The 15,066-nt window shown below is 49.9% G+C and overlaps 1 protein-coding gene across 5 annotated transcripts in view; it reads left to right on the plus strand.

Annotated features, from left to right (window-relative positions):
- Positions 1-4,513: 4,513 nt before the first annotated feature.
- c18h19orf44 (chromosome 18 C19orf44 homolog) overlaps positions 4,514-15,066 on the plus strand; it is a 70,186-nt gene continuing 59,633 nt past the window's right edge. Inside the window, exons 1-2 of one of the 5 annotated variants that reach the window (XM_072482844.1) lie at positions 4,514-4,818; positions 4,849-4,988. The gene's annotated coding sequence lies outside the window, so the exon portion shown is untranslated. Of the gene's footprint in view, positions 4,989-5,021; positions 5,643-15,066 lie in introns of those variants that run through there. The other 4 variants (XM_072482843.1, XM_072482847.1, XM_072482845.1 and 1 more) reach the window with 4 other exon arrangements.

Below are 15,066 nucleotides of genomic sequence, written 5' to 3' on the forward strand. Positions count from 1 at the left end.
CTCCTTGGTTGGAGGAACCTCCCCTGTCCATTCCTCCCATCACGCTCCTGAGCCCAGGCAGTGTCTTCACCCCCGCTGACTGGGCCAGCAAGTGCGGCTGAGATGTGTCCACCTTCGGTTCCTGCACCATATTCCAATCCCCACCCTCCTATTAACTCGTGGGTGACTAAATCCAGAATGGCACCCAGCACCCTTTTCACAAACTCTGCATTGTCCCACTTGGGGCTATATACACTCGCCAGTGCCACCAATCTCCCTTCTAACGTCCCTGTCATTATCACGTACCTGCCTCCCTGGTCCACCACCACCTTCTCCATCTGAAACCTCACCTTCTAGCCCGTCAAAAAAAAGCTACCCTCCTGAGTCCCACGATCAAACCCTGAATAGAAAACTTGGCTCACCTAACCCTTCCTGAGCCTCACCTGATCCTTCACCCTCAAATGGGCCTCCTGCAACATTGCCACATTGGCCTTTAAGCTCTTTAAATAAAGACCCTCAACCTCTTCATCGGCCACCCTAAACCTCTCATGTTCCACGTATTCTGAAAGAGGGTCTCTCAACGTCCCACCCCGCCCCTTCTAACCGCCATCATCATAAACCTGGGCCCTGCCCCACCCTGTCCCTTTGTTGCCATTGAACCCTCCATAACAGAATCCCCCCATCCACGTCCTCTTGCAAACCTCTCCCAGTATCGATCGCATCCTCCCACTTTTCATACCTCCCAGGCTCATCGAAACCTGCTCGACCACGTTCCATCAACCGCAGCCCCTTTCCCACCACACTCCCGTTCACTGGCCAACCCTCACTTGCTAGTGTGGAGGCCCCTGCCCAGGCCCCCCTCTCCCCAATCCCCTCCCCCATGACCCGGTCCCTGAAAACAAAGACAAATATAACCAGTGCAAGAAACTGTGCCCCAGAAAACTGCCATAATCCAAAAGCCCAATATTCTCGTACCCACTTTAGCCCATAGTAAAGATAATGGGCATTTAAAAGTTTATTGGATAAACATATGGATGATAATGGCATAGTGTAGGTTAGATGGCTTTTGTTTCGGTGCAACATCGTGGGCCGAAGGGCCTGTACTGCGCTGTATTGTTCTATGTTCTATGTTCTAAACTACCCTTTCCCATCAAACAACCCAAAAACCCGACTGCTCCCCCCAACAAATACAAAACAAATAAACAACCTGAAATCAGAAATAAAGCCTGTCCATAACATTTAACCCCCTCCCTCAGTCCGAAGCCAAACCCCAGTCCCATTTCTCAATTCAACCCCAGTCCTTCAGCCTGATGTGTTGGGTAGGCTGGGTCGATGTGGACTGCGCTTGATTCAGTGTAGCGAGAGACGGACCTCCAATACTTGATAAGATGCAACACGATTTTATTTAACATCTAAACTATTATACATGTTCAACTGTGGGTTGACAATATGCTGACACTAGCCTAACCAGACTTACTAGCTACCACATGGTATTTGCACTGGCCAGCTCACTAACTCTGACTGTCTCAGAGGCTGGGTCCCGAGAGAGCAGGAAACTGGTGCCCTCTGGCTTTATAGTGGTCGTCGGCCTCGCCGTCCCCTCGGTCATGGCGCGCATGCACAGGGGCCCGGGGAAAGCAGGCGGAATGGCCACTCTCATCGATACTTAGGCCCTGCATTTGTGCGATGGCCTGCACCTGTTCCGCCTTGTGGGAGGTTAGCTTTGCCGTTTCTGCCGCCCTGATGTGGAAGTACCGATTGTTAGCATGTTCGTGGAGAACGCACGTTTCGATGGCAATGGTGAGGGTGAGCTGCTTGACTTTCAGGAGCTGCTGGTGAAGGGAATCGGAGTGGACCCCGAAAACGATCTGATCCCGGATCATGGAATCAATGGTCGAGTCATAGTTACATGACTGCGCGAGGATGCGGAGATGGGTCAGAAAGGATTGAAAAGGTTCATCTTTACCCTGAAGCCTCTGCTGGAAAATGTACCGTTCAAAGCTCTCATTCACCTCAATATCGCAGTGGCTGTCGAACTTCAGTAGGACTGTTTAAATTTCGTCTTGTCTTCACCTTCAGCAAATGTAAGGGAGTTGTAGATGTGGATGGCGTGGTCCCCGGCTGTGGATAGGAATAGTGCGATGTTCCTGGCATCCGATGCGGCCACGAGGTCGGTGGCTTGTAGATAGAGTTGGAACTTTTGTTTGAAGATCTTCCAATTTGCGCCGAGTTTGCCGGCGATGCGGAGGAGGGCGGACATTTTCCATGTCACTGGATGGCTGTTTGCTGGTCAACGCTGATTCACTCAAGGTAGGTCCGTCAATTTTCAGCATCACTCACTGGTACCATGATGTGTTGGGTAGGCTGGGTCGATGTGGACTGCACTTGATGCAGTGTAGCGAGAGACAGACCTCCAACACTTGATAAGATGCAACACGATTTTATTTAACATCTAAACTTATACATGTTCAACTGTGGGTTGACACTATGCTGACTTGACTGGAGACCTGATGCTAGCCTAACCAGACTTACTAGCTACCACATGGTGTTTGCACTGGTCAGCTCACTAACTCTGACTGTCTCAGAGGCTGGGTCCCGAGAGAGCGGGAAACTGGTGCCCTCTGGCTTTATAGTGGTTGTGTCCTGTCTGGTGATTGGCTGCTCTGTTCTGTGTGCTTACTGGTCATCCTGTGTGTCAATCACTGCCTGTCTGTACTCCATTGTATACATAGATGTATATTATGACACAGCCTTCACAAGCCCCTCCGCCGCCTCCACCGTCTTAAAGTAGAAGTCTCTCGAGTTATAGGTTACCCTCAGCTTCGCTGGGTAGACCATGCCAAATCATACACCGTTGCTGTGGAGTTCCACCTTTACCCAACTGAAGGCACCCACCTTCACGCCAGCTCCACAGTTAAGTCCTGGCATATTCGAATACCAACTCCTTCTCACTTCACCTCACCACGTCTTTGCTTCACCCAACTCAGGACCTTCTCCTTAACATGGAATTTGTGGAAGCAAATATAACAGCCCTTGGCGGCTTGTTTGCCTTCGGCTTGGGCCTGAGCGACCAATGAGCCTTGTCCAGCTATAAGGATAGTTGAGGCAAGTATCATAGGTGCATTTAAGGGAAAGCTGATGAAGACGCAAGGGAAAAAGGAATTGTAGTGTCATGTGAGAGTACACTTTAAGAAATGTGTGTTTAAAAAATGTACCTTTAAGAAATGGAGCTGCTCATGTTACTGGAGTGATGTCAGAGTGTGGGTGGAGCTGAGCCCCACTTTTGCTTTTTAGTTTCAGTTTGAGAAAAGCTTGGGGATGTCTGTGAGCTGCACTGCTGTTGATCTCTGCCATGAAGAACTATCTCTTAATCATTTGGTGAATTCAGAAGAATTATAAATGTTTTCAGTCTTGAATGTAAACCCTAATGTGCTCCTGTTTGAAGGTTTGTTAAGTCTTTTGGATGGTAAAAGGACAGCATACAGGTTATTTAGTGTTGTATTCTTTGGGGGGTGTATTTGATTTACTGGTTGCTAAGATGATCACTGTTTGTTTCAGAAAGGCGAACTTGAGTTCATAGAATAAACATTGTTTTGTTTTAAAAACCACTGGTCCATTTTCTGTTATACCATACCTGTAGAGTAAGCCCTGTGCTCCCCATACCACAATCTATTAAAAGTTGTGGGTCAGGTGAACTCCATGATACACTTTGGGATTCTCTAAACCCTGGCCCATAACAGTAGATTACGCTGAACAGGTTAGGTATGTGTGGCATGGTAGCACAGTGGTTAGCACTGCTGCTTCACGGAGCCAGGGACCCGGGTTCGATTCCCGGCTTGGGTCACTGTCAATGTGGAGTCTGTCTGTTCTCCCCATGTCTGCTTGGGTTTGCTCCAGTTTCCCCACACAAGTCCTGAAAGATGAACCTCAGTCCCGAACAGGCGCCGGAATATGGCGACTAGGGGATTTTCACAGTAACTTCATTGCAGTGTTAATGTAAGCCTACTTATGACGCTAATAAAGATTATTATGAAGAGTGATGGGAAGAGACTTGTGTGGAGCATAAACCCTCATGTCCCATTTAAGTGGCTTGTTATGGACAGTACATTCTACCTGAAATGAGACTGATTATGACATTGTCAAGGTTCTTATGTAAGGAAGAAAAAGTAGAGAAATGCAAGCTCTTCATCCTGGAATGGAGACTTCAGAGGAGTGATTTTATAAAAGCAAACAAGACAATAAAGAGAATGCAAAAATCCAAATTTAGAATAATGGACAGAGGCAGGATGTTGTGACAAACGAAGCCGTGGTTCAGTTTTTTTTGAATGAGGAAGTGGTATCACTGAAACAAAAGTCTGCGGTTTGTAAATGTGATCTTTGATAATTGGGTGTACTTTTCGGATTGCCAACTCTAGCTGGGAGATTCCGGGAGATGTCGCCCCGCCCCTCCTGCCATTGGCCGCCGGACATGTCAATCACCCGGAGCCCCGCCTTCCCGGGGCTTGTCAATCCGTCCCAGTTTTGAATTTTGAAAATCCGGTCGTTGCAGAACAATGGAACAAGTATAATTCAACAATAATTATTATGTGATCACAGTAACCGAGAGTTCATCAGACAAATGATATAACACGTTCCTTTTAATAATACTGAAAGTAAACACTTTTTATCAGGCAATATTTTCTCAAATGTGCTCGCTTTTCCCCCCGCAAGGAGCAGGCCGGACAGCCGGAACGAAAAGCAGCCAACACGAGCACCCGGACCCCTCATTCGGGGGGTCGCCGGGTAACCAGGCAACACCGGAACCCGGTCCCCTCACCCGGGGGGACGCCGGGTAACCAGGCAACACCGGAACCCGCGCCGGGTAACCAGGCAACACCGGCACCCGGACCCTTCACCCGAGAACACCGGGCAACATCGGAAATGGGATCTAAAGAAGTGGGCAGCTAACCGTGCAGTTAGACTTTACCCCGTTGTGCTGCAACAGTTTGAGCCGTTTTGTCAGATTAAAGGTAAGTGTGGGGTGCTTATTTCTCATCTGTTTGAAGCACAAACACAGCGCGGTATCTGTGGAGAGCGCAGGCAGGTTCATACCCCCAGCTCATTCTGCTGAACATTTCCACCCAGAGCCCTCTGCTCACAGGCTAACTTATCATCTGTGTGCTTTCAGCACTTTCTCGTTCAGATTTCTGCTACCTAGTCTTTTTTACAAAAGGCTAAAGACTTGCATTTATATAGCGCCTTTCACGACCACCGAATGCCCCAGAGGACTTTGCAGTCAATGAAGGATCTTGAAGTCTAGTCACTGTTGTAATGCAAGAGCGATGACAGCCAATTTGCACATAGCAAGATCCCACAAACAGCAAAATGATGACTGGACAATCAGTTTTTGTGATGTTGATTGAGAGATAAATATCAGCCAGGACACCGGGGAAGAGATCGATATCGGCCAGGACACTGGGGATGTGTCACCTGCGTTTCTTCAAAATCGTGCCATGGGATCTTTTACCTCCATGTGAGAGGATGGGCCAGGCTTCAGTTTAACATCTTATCCAAAAGATAATACCTCTGATTGTGCAGCATTCCCTCAGAACTGCATTGGAGTTATACCAGCATTTTTTTGTATTCAATTTCGGTAGTGAGACTTGAATTGACAATTGATGCAGGTGAGAGTGCTACCTACCAAGTCACAGCTGACACCTTTATTAATATTCCTGTACGTTTGTTGGTCTCAACTTTTTTGATTATAAGTGTCACTCAATTACACTTCAGCACAGAGAAAGCAACTCCACAACCATTGGATTAGATCAAAGCTCAGCAGTCCTGTCACATCCAGTGATGAATAGGGATGGACAGTTAAGCAACTAGCAGAAGGAGGTTCCACAAACATCCGCATCCTCAATGATAAGGAGCCCAGCATATCAGTTCAGAAGACAAAAACTGAAACATTTACAACATTTCCAGCCAGAAATGCTGGATGATCCATCCCAGCCTCTCCCTGAGCTCCCCTACATAACATAATGGCTGATTCCCTATTAATTTGGCCAAAACCCAATTTAAAACGGCTAACCGAAGAGGCTGATGGGAAAAGCAGCCAACAGGACACAAACGGACAGCTGCAGACAGAATAGCGTATTCGGCTCTGGGGAAGTCGGCCCAGATCGATACTCAAGACTATTAGCAGCACATCAACCCAGACATCTGCAGTTTAATCGGCTATCCCCGGGAACAATTACAACATATTAGCAATTGAATGCCGGGCCAGACCTGTCGGCGCCTGCAGTGGCCGAAACAAAGACAGGTGAACGACTACCCCCCGATCGAGGAATCGCCCCATTATTGGAGCATATTGAACCCAGTGATTGGGAACAAGTCCAATCACTTGAGACTCAGGGTCAAGGGCCGCCCTGAGAGGCGGGAAGCCCCTGGGCCCTATAAAGTGAGGGGCCAAGTTCAGATCTCTCTATCTCTCCCTTCTCCTGCTCGCGACCTTCGCAAGAACATCGACCAGAAACTGTAAGTTTGACTCCAGCGATCGCTACCCGATAAAGACTCCTAGCCATCGACCCGTATCGGCCTTTTGAATCCCGCGGACCAGATCCGATTCGATAAGCCATTCGTTTCCCTGACCTGGTGGTCCCTTCCTAAAGTTAAGTATTGGCCAGTAGTGGTAGGTTTCGATATAGATAGTAGGATTATTGTGTAAGCATTAATTGTTGTATATAATAAATGACCGTTGATTTCAATCTTACTAAGCGGTGTGCTGACTTATTAATCATAACTCGAGCTTGAACTACATGGCGGTATCAGAAAGATACGTGGTGACTCGTGAGCAAAGGTGACATAATCAGAGGTAATAAAACTAAGGCTAAAAAGAGCAACATAATTGGCGACTCCGCCGGGACCCGACATTGGCCACTCCGGGAGAACCCCAAAAATTTGAATAGAACCCAATCGCAAACAAAAAAAAAACCCCCACAAGTGTTCAAGCGGTTCTGGTTAATAATTCACAATTCGGAAGTGTGTGTATGCATGCGTAACTAACAGGGTTATAAGGTAAAACTGATAGATTTTTTGTTGCATCAAAACTGTCGGAAGTCGGTATTTTCGGAAATTAGCGCAAGCCGTACCCGCATCTACGACACCACCTTAGCCCCTTGTTCCAAATTTGAACGTAGCGAGCAGATAAGAGAGATGGCCATGTAGGCAATGCAACGCCTCATGAACCCCGAAGAATTTGCGGTCGCACCGATCAGCAGCATTAAAGTGGGACAGTGTCCCACTTGGGAAGTGGAAATTCGCAAATTTCTGAAGGGCAAAGGATGGCCCGTGTGGAGCGGTTTCTGTAATAATGACGACTCAGGTCCCGGAAGTATAGGGCATACTTGGTGGGAGAACATGAGTGAGATTCATAAGAAAAGCTTCGCGAAAGCGCGCAAGCCGATGGCAATCATGCCCTGCATGGCACAATTGCGAGGCACAGAGGAGGTCGTCAGGACGCTCCGAAAAGAAATAGAAGGCATACATCGTATGAGTAAAATCGATGTATGCGAGATGGAAAAAGAGAACCTGGAATTGAAAAGGCAGTTAGAAGCCAAGGACGAAGAGGTGGCTGACGCCAAACGGGGTCACCAGTCTTGTCTGGTGCATTTAAGCAGTTTTCAATCCCAGTATGAGAAGGCTTATCAGGACACGCAGCGTGCCGTCCTGGTTAAGAAAGAGACAGAGAAGCAGGTGGAGACGCTACAGAAGCAATGTAGTGATTTCAAGGCAGCCTTGAGAGCGCTCCACGCTGCAACCACGGAACAAAGGCAGAGTACCTTAGACCATGCAAAGTGTCAAAAGCAAATTGCAGACCTGCAAGCAATGCTTTCTGTCCAAAAGGGATTCCAAGACACCTTTGGGGAAAGTTTAGAACAGGAAGACGGCCCTGATTGGGAAGAACTGCAAGAGACAGCGCAGAGATATGTTCAGGGAACATGTGCGCAGGGAAAGCCCCAAAGGAGGAGAGCACCCCCACCCCCCACACAGCAGGTAATACAGGCTCCCATGAACCCTGTAACAACCCACTGCACCGGCACAGCAGACGAGGCGGAAGTCTTATATTCCACCCCCCTCACAGTGACCCAATTACGGGACGCGTGTGCTAAAATCACACCGTTCCTCCCCGCTTCAGACCCACACCATTTCTTTGCCACAGTCAAACACCAGGCGACCATGTACAGCCTGGATGAGAAAGAGCAGGTCTCAGCTTAGACCCATCGGTCGCAGCAGCCCTCCCCGACCCACAGAATGTAGGAGGAGGCACCCTTGCAGAAATGCATACCGCGATCCTGGATGCGATCGGGTATAACCGGGGCGACCCCGTAGACGGTCTAAATAAGTGCAGACAGAAAAAGTCTGAACACCCCACAGCGTTCGCAGGACGCTTGTGGATTCACTTTGAAGCCGTTTTCGGAAATGTAGACCGTGCCCATTTGTCCGTAGACGATATGGCCAAATGGACCCGCACCCTTATCTCCCATGCTACGGAAGCAGGACAGAATGCCTGTAATAATTATGACCCCTCGGAGGAGGCTCATAATGAGAAGTGGGTGGTCAAAAGATTGTCCCGCGTTTGGGAACAAGCGGCTCACAGTAAACCCGCAGCTAGAACCCCTGAGGAAAAACAAGCCGCCACAGACGTGCAGGCAGTAAGAACCACTCTTCACAACCCCGCCTGGGTAAACGAGGGAAAGAGCAGCCCCCCCAGCAAAACCGCAAGAATGCTACAATTGCGGACAATTGGGACATTTTTGCCAAAGAATGCAATGGCCCTAAAAAGCCACAGAGAGCCCAGCAGACAGGCACTATCAATAAGAAAAAAGCAGAACCCATACATAGCGTTAGCGCCCAGTCCGATCAGACAGACTTGACCGTACAGGCTCCCCCAGCTGGGTCTGCGATACCCTTTGGGATAGGTCAGGACGACCCATAGTCGCAGCAAAGGTTAGGGGACAGCCGATCGAGCTTCTCTGGGACACAGGAGGGTCCCGCACAACCTTAAATTCCTCCACCCTTGGTAAGGACACCTGGCCCACCACAGCCACTATCACCCTCAGTGGCTCCACCGGCCACTCACAGCAGGGACATATCACAACCCCTGTACCCATCCAAATCGGAACCATTAATACAAAACACCCCGTAGTGTTAGTCGACCTGCCCCCAACAGCAGAGCACATTTTGGGGATCGACTTCATGAATTTTCATCACCTCTCTTTCGATCCAGTCAACCGGTGTGTCTGGAAGATGGCGAAATCCGCTAGAGCCCCCGCAACGCTCAATATAGGGGATTATATGAACACAATTAGCGCAGTAGGCGAGTTTTGGTTCAACCCCACCACACTCAGCACGGACCGACAGGTTAGGGCAGTCCTGCAAAAAAACAGGGCATCATTCGCGACCCACAAACACGACTGTGGATGGATGACCGGTCCGTACAAATAACAGGACCGGACCCTAGACCCCAAAAGCAGTACGGATTCCCCCTAGAAGCAGAGGGAGAAATCCTAAAGGTTATAGAAAGTATATTAGAGCAGGGCGTCCTAAGATTGGTAGCCTCAACTAATAATGCCCCGATTTGGCCAGTAAGGAAGTCCGACGGATCATGGCGCTTGACCATTGATTATCGGGAACGCAATAAAGTCACCCCCGTAGCAGCCCCCACCGTTGCAACAAGTCCCGAGACCATGCTCAAACAGGGACTCCATGCCCGAAATTTCACGGTTTTGGACGTCAGTAATGGATTCTGGTCCATTCCATTGGCAACGGCGTGCCAGTATAAATTTGCCTTCACTTTCAGAGCGCAGCAGTACACGTGGACATGCCTGCCACAAGGCTTCCACAACTCCCCCCTCCGTTTTCCACCGACAGCTGGTAAATGGACTAGCGAAATTTTCTCGCCCCGAATGTCTGGTACAGTATGTAGACGATCTACTACTGCAGACAGATACGAAGGAAGAGCACATTGAGCTTCTGTCCGAACTCCTGGAATTACTACATTCCATTGGCTGTAAAGTAAACCCCAAAAAGGCCCAGATATTGGAAGAGAAAGTGGTATATTTGGGTACTATTATCACACACGGCAAATGCGAGATCGAGCAAAACGAATTGACTCGATCGCTAAATTGCCCCTTCCCCGAAACGTTTCAGCCCTCCGGTCGTTTTTAGGACTGGTTGGCTACTGCCGAAACCACATCGACGGTTTTGCCAGCAAGGCAGCGCCCCTCTCAGAGCTCTTAAAGAAAGGAGCCCCCTGGGAGTGGCTTCCGCAGCATACGGATGCTGTGGAATCATTAAAACAGGCACTCATAGCCGCCCCCGCACTACAAGTTCATGACCCGCTTTCCCCTTACGCCATAGAGGTAGCAACCACAGACCGCACCCTTTCAGCCGTGCTCCTGCAGGAACTGCACGACCAGCTAAGACCCGTGGTTTATGCCTCCCGAATTTTAGATGCTGTGGAGCAGGGATTCTCAGCCTGTGAGAGGCACCTGCTCGCAGTTTTCTGGGCAGTCCAGTACCTCTCATACATTACCGTACTGAACCCCATCACCATTTTGACCGAGCACACCCCCACCCAACTTTTACTAGACGGATGACTTAAAGGCGGTACCGTCAGCCAAATCCGCGCTGCTAGGTGGACCCTTCTCTTACAAGGACGGGACATCACAGTCAAACGGACCAAAACACACACATGCTTAGCGGACAATCTACATTACCCCGGAACCCCCCATGAGTGTGAAATCATCTCGCCCCACCATAATACAGGCCCCTTTATCGCGAAAACACCCCCCAGAAAACTAGCCACTCCATCTCAAAGCCCCCCTCACCCGGACACGTGTGATCCCATTAGGATTTATGTGGATGGATCTTCCACAGTCCTGGATGGGCAACGCATAACAGGTTGTGGGATTTATGTGGAGGACGCGCAGGGACGTGCCCTCGAGGAAATTGCATTAAAATTACCCGGACACTTAGGCGCGCAGGCAGCAGAGCTTGCGGCCATCACTTACATTGTAGAGCACCCAGATTCCTTCCCCAGCCCAGCAGACATGTATTCAGACAGTCTATACGTGTGCAACAGCCTCACTGAATTTCTGCCCCTCTGGGAAACAAGAGGATTTGTTTCCGCGGATGGGAAACCCCTCCCCTCAGCCCCATTACTCCGCCATATTTTGGAAAAAGCCAAGAACCGGACCTTTGGCAAAAGTCCGCAGCCACCATCGTTCCTCCCCCCCCTGGAAATGTAAAAGCCGACGCACTGGCTAAGGCAGGATCCAGACATGGGTACTTTTGGAAGCCCCCTGAGAGCGCCCCAGTGAGTGCGCCAGTGAGTGCAGTTCAGGTCGCGCAGACTAGGATTGAAGATCTAGTAGAGGCCCAGAAGCAGGATAGCGCTCTCACTGAAATCGTGAAAGGGAAGTTTCCAGCCTCATACGAGAGGTACAGAAATGCAATAACCACACATGACGGTGTGGTGCTAAAGGACACCCTTTATGTAGTTCCTGAGCAGGATAGGAACCAAATAACCTGTTTATTCCATGATGGTCATTGTCACCAGGGAATTGAACCCACCGTAGCCCACCTCAAACAGCTTTGTTGGTGGCCAAATCTCAAAGAGGATGTATCCCATTACATTGAGAATTGCCTCATCTGCGCTCAGAACAACCCAGATAGATATGCCAAAAAGGCTCAGTCAGCCACACCCGACCCGTTAACAGCCCCTGGACTAACCTCCAGATCGATTTTATAGGTCCATTGCCCCCTTGCAGGAATGGCTATAAATATGTTCTGGTAGTCATAGACACTTTTGCAAAGTGGGTGGAAGCATTTCCAGCCCGCACCGACACCGCGAAAACCACCGCCAAAATCCTAACCCACCACATCTTCACAAGATGGGGACTCCCCCGCAGTATTGAGTCGGACCAAGGTTCTCACTTTACGGGACGGGTCATGCAGAACGTCCTCACGATATTTGGCATAACCCAAAAATTTCATATTGCGTACCACCCTCAATCGAGTGGTATAGTGGAGCGCATGAATCGGACCCTAAAAACCACCCTTAGAAAAATGGTCCAGCAGAACAACACCACTTGGGATTCGGTCCTCCCCTTTGCACTGATGTTTTTGCGTAACACTGTTTCCACCTCCACAGGTTTCACCCCACACACCCTCATGACCGGACGCCCCATGAAAGGGACAGAGTACTTGTTGGGTTTAGACCTGACCAGCCCTGAAGTTACGGCCCTCAGTCATGAGAAAGCCGTTGAACAATTACTTGTAAATGTTAAAACGGCTCAGTTAGCAGCCGCTGTTAAATTGGGCATTAAAAAGAAACAGAGCAGGGCCTGTTTTGATAAGGCAGTACATGCAACGGAGTATAATATAGGACAGCAAGTGATGTTGTCTGTGTATAACCCCAGCACATTTCTGTCTCCGAAATACTCGGGTCCGTACTCCATTACGGATAAAGTAAGCCCATCGGTATATAAAATCAAATACCAAAATGGTAAGACTGCGTGGTTTCACATAAACTAGCTAAAGGCTTATGGAGCACAGTCAAACCACGCCCACCACGTCATGCTTGACGCAGCAGACCAAACCCCGCCCACAGCCAACGTGACCACACCAACCCCCTCCACGTCCAGCCCAGACACGGACTCGCCCCCGACTCCACCCACAAACTTTACACTCCGCCCCGGAACGCCCACAGACTGCAGCAGCAGAAACAGCGACTGTGACTCCGACGACAGCCACAGCACGCCTCCCTACTATCCTGGTCCCACACCCAGCGACTCCGAGTTCGACTCCAGTGACCCCTTCCTCATCACTTTCTTAAACAAACCACACCACCGACCACCGAGCCACACGGACGACCCCGACTTTATCCCCACACAACTTGACGAACGCCATTGGCACCGCGACAACTCCTACTGACTCCCGGGAAATGCCTTTAGATATATGCAGGTGAGGGCTTTTGTGAGGTGACAGGCGAGGGAATTCCCGTTGCTCCCGGCACAAGAAGTTCAAGATAGGGTGATCTCGGGTGTATGGGTCGGGGAGGGCAAGGTGTCGGAAATACACCAGGAGTTGAAAGAAGAGGGGGAAGCGCTGGTAGAAGAGTTGAAGGGTAAACGGGAGGAGGAGCTGGGGGAGGAGATCGAGGAAGGTCTGTGGGCTGATGCCCTAGGTAGGGTTAATTCCTCCTCCTCGTGTGCCAGGCTCAGCCTGATACAATTTAAGGTGGTCCACAGAGCGCACTTGACGGGGGCGAGGTTGAGTAGGTTCTTTGGGGTAGGACAGATGTGGAAGGTGCTCAGGGAGCCCGGCGAACCATGTCCATAAGTTTTGGTCATGCCCGGCACTGGAGGGGTTCTGGAGAGGAGTGGCGGGAGCAATATCTCAGGTGGTGAAAGTCCAGGCTAAGCCAAGCTGGGGGCTAGCAATATTTGGAGTTGTGGACGAACCGGGAGTGCAGGAGGCAAAAGAGGCCGACATTCTGGCCTTTGCGTCCCTAGTAGCCCGGCGAAGGATCTTGCTAATGTGGAAGGAGGCAAAGCTCCCCGGCCTGGAGACTTGGATAAACGATATGGCTGGGTTCATAAAGTTGGAGAGGATTAAGTTCGCCTTGAGAGGGTCTGCGCAGGGGTTCTACAGGCGGTGGCAACCGTTCCTAGACTATCTCGCGGAGCGTTAGAGGAAGGTCGGTCAGCAGCAGCAGCAACCTTGGGGGGGGGGGGGGGGGGGGAGAGGGGGTGGAGGGGACGTCCTGGGAGGAGGGGGAGGGGGGGGAAAGGGGGCAATGCCTGGGAGGGTGGATGAGCAAGAGATAACATGAAGGGTTGGGGAAACTGGCACATACGGGTGAGGGCCAGTGTACAAAGCTGTGTAAATATATCATTGTGCCATGTATATATCTTGCTCTGCGCGATTTCCCATTTTTTTTTTTTGTTACGGGGGGGGGGGGGGGGGGGGTTATTGTTTGTAAGGGAGAAAAATTGTGTTAAAAAATTTTAATAAATATATATTTTTTAAAAAAACTTCTACAGACTCGTCCGTAACGACGAGAGCAACCCCAACTCATACCACGCAGCCCTCTCAACATTAATTCACTCCAGAATTTGGCACCCGGGAGAAGGGGACGACCTCGAGTCAGACCCCCAATCCGCCAACCCCTTTGCGACCCTGTTCGCAACAGAGAACTGAGGTGTCCACATGATGATTTAAAGGAGACACTTGGTGAAAAGTGTTGTCCTTCCTGATGGAACCTGCAGGATGTTTACGTTGTTTGTATGTTTGTTTAAGTGTTGTTCGTCCGACAGGAGAATTTTCTCACACGCCCGTTCTGCCGAAACCTCTGAGGACTTGCCTCAGAGACCCACCGCGGCCAGACGCTTCTTCAGCGGTACCAACTTGTCCACAGATACCACAATGGTACCAACTTGTCCACAGATACCTGGTCAGCACCACACGCTCGTTCAGAGGAACTAGCTTTTCAGCTGGTACTGGTCCAAGTGCCAGACGCCCGTTCTGATTCGATGGTAGAAGCACAGCACCAGCTTTTCAGCTGGTACTGGTTCAAGGCCAGATGCCCGATCTGATTTGATGGGAGAATCACAGCAGCAACCCCACCATGATGACTACACTTTTGCCCGTTCTTGTCGGTTGCTCAGGCAGTGGAGAAACGGCGTGAGACCCGCCCTGCCTGGGAAACCCCCCCCGTTGGTAAAAAAACGCTCGGGTAGGGGAGATACGGTATTGGTAGCCGTCCTACCCGGGGACTCCATCCAAATCTTACCCGTCGCGGCCCATACGCACCTCATTCGACCTTTTCCTTTCAAAAACAGTTTTATTTATTTAGGCAACCTTTGGGTTGCTGCCAAATGCTATTTACATTCTAGAACATTTGGATGATAAACTTAGCACTGGTCCACTATTGGGAAGTGTGCCGTGTCCTAACATTTGTTTTGAAAAAAAAAAATGAGGGAGTCACATAGAGTGACCAATTATAAGGGAATAATTGGCCCCGAAGGACAGACATACTAACAT

Source organism: Scyliorhinus torazame, chromosome 18, assembly GCF_047496885.1.
Source record: "Scyliorhinus torazame isolate Kashiwa2021f chromosome 18, sScyTor2.1, whole genome shotgun sequence".
In the NCBI taxonomy this organism is placed as follows: Eukaryota; Metazoa; Chordata; class Chondrichthyes; order Carcharhiniformes; family Scyliorhinidae; genus Scyliorhinus; species Scyliorhinus torazame.